Below are 6,393 nucleotides of genomic sequence, written 5' to 3'. Positions count from 1 at the left end.
CTTTCCTTTTTGCAAATACAAAACATATTTAAATACAGTACTGGACTCCACAGTTACAAATCCAGCAACTTTCTGCTTATGTTAAAAGTATCAAGAAATAGCTGGCTGCTCAAATGGAACTGGCACAAACAATTGACCATGTACAGCTGAGGTTTGATGAAGATCAATCCTGGATGGCAAGCTCATAAGCTTCATCACAACAACTGACTATAAGGTTTTAATCATTTTTACTTCAAATCTCTATCAAATATGTTACCAGTCCTATATTTTTAAAGGAGAAACGCCCCATGGGTTGTCGAGCAATACACCCGCACCTACTTCCATCCACAAAATATATTCATATATTATTGAATTTAATATTTAATGGTAGCAAGGGAGTATATTAAAAGGAATATTACCTCTTCTCACAAACGAAGCTTACAACTCGAAGAAATCCTTCTGTTTGTAAAATTAATTTTCAAAATCAGATGAACCGGTGAGTCCAATCTGAAAAGTCAAACATTTTTTCATAACGAAAAGTTCATATTTTTATATGCCTAAATTAAAAATAACAAAGAAATCGTGTCTCTCGACTGTGGTTTTGATGATTTCATGCGTGCACGTGCAACCAGTGACGGCTTTTTGCCCTTCAGCAAACTTAAAAAGCCAACGCAAAAGTCAGGGTCAAAGGTAAGGTATAGTAAATGTTTAACTCAAATGCAAATTCTACCAATGCTTTGCTTTTCTCGCTTCACAGTCGTACTTGAACTCTTATCCTACAAAACAGAAGTTCTGATGTTTGTTCAAACATTACAAAAGCTACACATTAAAACCTAAACATATAGACCTCGACACAAAAATTTAGCTCAACAATATAAGACATATTATATACCTTGATGACTTGATCCACGGCCATCGTTACCGATACGTTGAGAATGCCGACCTTTCATAGCTTGGGTTGTAGCATCAATCCTGGCCCTTCCTGATCCAACGGTTAATTTGCCACACCAGCACTCATACATTTCTAATAATAAAGATAATCAACGATGAAGATACATGGTACCTGTTTTATAGCAGATAGAGGTTCTGCAGAAGAGACATCAGTGAATAGCAGCTCCCTGTTGCTACTCTTATATTTCTCGTATTCAAGCCACGCCTGCGTGTCAGTGATTAGACAATAATAAGCTAAAAGCAGTGGTGGATCCAGAAATTTTTTTAAGGGGATGCACTGTTTTTTAGATGCTTCAATTTCATAGAATCAGGCCGGTTAGACGGTTCGGGTCGGTTCGATTAGGGTAATGTTTATCACATAATAAAATACGATACAATAGAAGGCGGACTTGAACATTTAAATTAGGAGCCGAAAAAACATTAAAACATAGCATTATTCAAAGTAAACGAGCTATATTTATACTTCTAGAAAAAAAAGGGGGGTCGAGACCCTCCTCGTCTCTTAAATGTTCAAGTGATGAAGTAATGGTCTTAAATCTTAGAAACACAAATAAGTAAAATTAAAACAATCAATAAAAAACCTTGTGAAATAAAATAGGTTTCTTAATTTTAAATAAACGTATAATCACTATATAAAACACAAAATAAAATTAACCATAGACTAGAAATAAAATAACATATATAAAATTTAAACTAATAAATGATCTAATGATTGTAATTCAAACTAGAAAACAAAACTTCATAAAGTATTAATATTAACTTATTAAATAAATAACTATCTATAAAAAAGTTAAAAACAAATAAATTTTATCATGAAAATGAGATAAAAGTTAAGAAAAGAAAAGCATTACGCTGGACCTAATATACCCATTTCTAAGTAACATAATAGAAAATCAAAATGAATCGTCACTAACAAGAATTGAACTCGAGACTTCAATGTTAAAAACCAATAACTTAGCCACTCCACCACATTTTTAATTTATAAGAGGGTGCACTCCAGAATTTATATATAGCATTACATTACTATTTCGAAACTAGGGGGTTCTCGTGCACCCCCAACCTTCAAGGTAGATCCGCCCCTGGCTAAAAGCAATGACAATTTTACTTAAAACAGTTAAACTAAAACACACTTCTAATGTGGTAAAAGAATATGTTGGTAACTTTACACTTCTAAGAGCATTTATACAAGGCTCTCCATCCTCATATCTATAATTTAACTAAAATCATCATTTTCTAGATTTATATCTTATTTTTTAAAAACCTTCCACATCTCATTCCCCATCTCTATACTTCTTTTTATTATTATTTCTCTCTTTCTTCAATTTACAATCTTAAGTTCTTAACTCCTGTTAATCAAAAAGGGGTAGCGGCGCAGCTTGTTGCCCGCTTACCTTCTGTTTCGATGTAATCCAATAAACAATCAAATTTATTGCTTTATTATTCATTAATAAGTTATTTACTTATAGGCCCTTGCATGTAACCTAGGTATTTATATATAAGTCCCTGCATGTAAGATAGGCCTCCATTATGCCTTTCAGGTCTTTCATGAAAGAACAAAGCATATTGAGGTTGACTGTCATCTCATCAGAGATCGGATAGCTGGCACAAAAAATGATCATCCATCCATTCAGCCTATTCATGTTAAGATAGAATTCCCGCTTGCATATATCCTCACTAAACAGCTCCGCAGAGCCCAGATCGATTTCATTTGTAACAAGTTGGGCATGATTAATATTTATGCTCCAACTTGATGAGGTGTGTTAATTAATAAGTTATTTACTTATAGGCGCTTGCATGTAACCTAGGTATTTATATATAAGTCATTGCATGAAAGATAGGCCTCTATTATGTAATTAATATTTACTAAGAGCCCCATCTCTATCTCTATAAATAGAGTGGCTTTTTTCTTGTAATACACACTTTGTTATCAATCAATATACCTGTTACTTTACAACTCCTCACTATTTGTCTTTTTATCCTTTTTAATCTATAACTGCTGTCTAATTATTTTCTTTATAGATGTTTGAGTCCTTAATTATAACTTTCAGGTTAATCTGGTCTGGTTAATCACACAAACTCTTAATATAAAATATGATTAGAGCCGACAATTTATTGGTAACTTTGACGGTTCTTATGACATAACTTGATATGAAGTTCAACGACTTGGTATTTTGCAGCAAATAAGATCTTTCATATACTAAAAACAAGATAATAGCTTAGCTTTTAATAAGCCAACATGTAGTAAAGGTACAGATATGCCATATAACATGTCAACTGTAGTAATAATAACAATGTACATGAAATATACACCTGTTGAGATGTACATCAACATATATGCAGCCAACATGTGAAAGTGGTAAGTTCAAACTGTGTGGTTAATCTCTAAAGTCTCAAACTACCATCTCCCTATTAGACCAATCATCTATTTCCAAACCATCATCTTCCACTTCTTCTTTTGTAGATTTTGAGTAACCAAGACGTAAGAAGAATAAGAAAAAGTATATGATAGGTGTTTTATGTGTAGGCTGCGAATACTGTAGAGACCCAACCCATAACATCAAATTTCTTGTATGCAACAAATTTATAGGCCGCTGTAATTGTGTAAAATACTGAATGCAACTGTCATTTTGCAAAAACAATTCCAACTAATGATGAGATTACCAAATCAAATGAAATCCAATTTCAGTCTTTCAAGACACAATACAACATATGTTCTCAAACATACTAAGCGTCTAGCCATTTGTTTTTTAAACATAAAGTTGCTCCAATCGCATAAACTTCAAATCAATTGCAACGTCAATACACATTATAAATAGAATCCTACCTTGGTGCTGCAAATGGGCATATAAAAAGTATGACTACAGCAAGGCTAATCGAGAGTCATACAATCAATCAATATCTAAAAAGAAGTCGTATTACTTCATATACATGAAACCTAAACTGAACATTACCAACTAAAAACTTGAGACAATTAAGTTTACAGTAGTCAGATATCAAGCAAACTGGATCACACGGATAAAACATAACATAAGTTAAACACTGACTAATAGAGACTTACAGCAGGCTAATCGAGAGTCATACAATCAATTATCGCAGACGACACCGTTTTCATTTTCTGACCGTCTTGAAAACCATCAAACTGACGATGAAGATATGCGGAGGTCACTACAACCACTAATGGTGGAGGCCTGTTCCGAATAGGGGATGGGGAAGCTGATGCAGAGGTAAAACTGAAAGAATTTTACAGTATCAAAAAACTATACGATAACCAAAAACATTCTTACAATTAAACAATACAACTGAAACTTTAATTTATTCCACAGCATTAAAAAGACACGGAGGTATTTGGTTAAAGACCAAATCGTTCCTCACCTTCCAGAAGCTCCAAAAGGTGGTTAGAACTTAGAACAATCACATGAACCACTTTAGCCTTCTTCTTTGACCCCGAGTGAATGACTTTACAAACACAAGTCCTCTATGATGGGATTGAATGAGTTCCTTAGATATAGCATTATTAGATAGAAACAGGGTAACCGGGGTGGGAGGGGTAGATATTATTATTGGGGGAAAAGGCGAGATCATATTTCATAGAGAGAAAAGCCTTTATCAAAGCAAACCATATTCAATATCATCAACATAAAACCAATCTATATTCATTTACTTAGCAAATTAAATCAGACATCTATACAACTTAGAATCTACGAAGTATATTCAATAATAAAAAGCCAAATTTTCAAAACCTAAACAATAATAATATCAAATGGTGACAATAATACTAACCTACTTAAGATAAAAACAAATCATTTGATTAGGAATTTTAATGCTACCATAAATTCTGGTAAAACTAGCCAGAATTAAAAGTACAAAAACCTTGATCTGACACAAGAACACAGATCAATACATGCACCCTAGCTCTGCAATAAGTCCTATAACCTCATTAGATGGAATGCATACAGACTAAACCTTGCTAAAAATCAAATCCTAACCATGAGAGAAAAGTGTGTGAACTCCAATCGATTTTACTTAACTTCCCACCCTTAATATATCCAGTCCTTCAAAAGACATCACTTCATCAAAAAAGAGTAATCAGAATTAAATTCAGAGTAACCCAACTGAATTGAAGAATGTAAATAAAAATTCAAAGTGATTACAAAAGCAATTGGGACAATACAATAGACAATTTTGTAAACACAAAGTCAACGGTGTAGTGAAGCTAAAACAAATCTTGATAAAGGAATTCTTCAGGTAAAATAGTTTAAATACCTTACTTTCTTGTTTCCTGGCTTCTTGGTTGGGTGTATTGTCAACTAGCATTCAAGCACCAAGGTTTCCTTTGTAATACCAAAAACTATAAATTTCCATCTATGGTGAAGTTTATGACGACACATACGTACATGTTAGGGCCTTATCGTAGCAATTTGGATTAAACACCTAACTTCTACTCAAAACTGTTAATTACAAACTAACACAAAACGGTCATGATAAGCATATATAACAATTCAAACACTGCCAATTTGATAAATTAGTAGCCAAAGAAAAAATCGAAAGTACCGTTTGAATTAGAAGATTTGTCACCTGACTCGCATATCTGAAAATCTAAAGATAAAAATATTTATGCCTAAATCTAAAATGCAACAAACATTGCATAACATATTGGAAATTAATAGATATTGTTGTTAGGAACAAAGCGGCGCGCGGAAGCGAAACAGCACACACATGCACAACGATAAACACGCATAAACGAAAATATAAACGACACAAGAATTTAACGTGGTTCGGTCCCCGCGAGGGGACCTACGTCCACGGGCTGCAACTAGGTTTTCTTATTAGCTCAGAACAAAGATTACAATTACATGATGGGATATATATAATAAACAGTATTAGGGTTAAACATAATTAGGAACCAAAACTGGGCCTCCTAATAAAACCGGCCCAAAGGCCTTCATAACCCAACAATCTCCCACTTGAAGGCCTTGCGATAAATTCCAGTCTGCCATCCAAGTAAATATAACAATCTCATTCATCCAGTAACTCTAGTAATCTTCAGTAATAGAAATCTACCAAGCCTCCAGTTCCAAGAACAAGCTAAAACTTCAACAAAAGAAGTTCTCCAAGCCTCCAGTTCTCTAGGAACAAACTAAGATTTCTACCAATCCACACCCTGGTTGCATCCGCCCTTCTCATCAGTTACCTGAAAGGCCTATTGAAGCTCCCGAGAACTCCAATCCGGTCATCCCAGACCCAGCCATGACAAAACTCGCCAATGACTCATCCTCAATCTTAACCGGCCCTCACTTACTCACACTACCGGCTCCAAAGACTTCCAGAGGATAATCACTCTCCAAAAAATCAGCAGACTATACCAGGAGAGATTTTCACATTCGGATTTCCCAGTCTTCCGAACTCAACGTCCCTTTGGAAACAAACCTAGAACACACCGCGTGCTCCCACTGTTACCAAAAC

The sequence above is a fragment of the Bidens hawaiensis genome, unplaced genomic scaffold (genome assembly GCF_021521415.1).
Source record: "Bidens hawaiensis isolate Kalapana, Puna unplaced genomic scaffold, B.hawaiensis_p1.1 tig00059175_1, whole genome shotgun sequence".
Lineage (NCBI taxonomy): Eukaryota > Viridiplantae > Streptophyta > Magnoliopsida > Asterales > Asteraceae > Bidens > Bidens hawaiensis.
The sequence above is the reverse complement of the archived record's forward strand: the minus strand, read 5'-3'. Positions refer to the sequence as shown.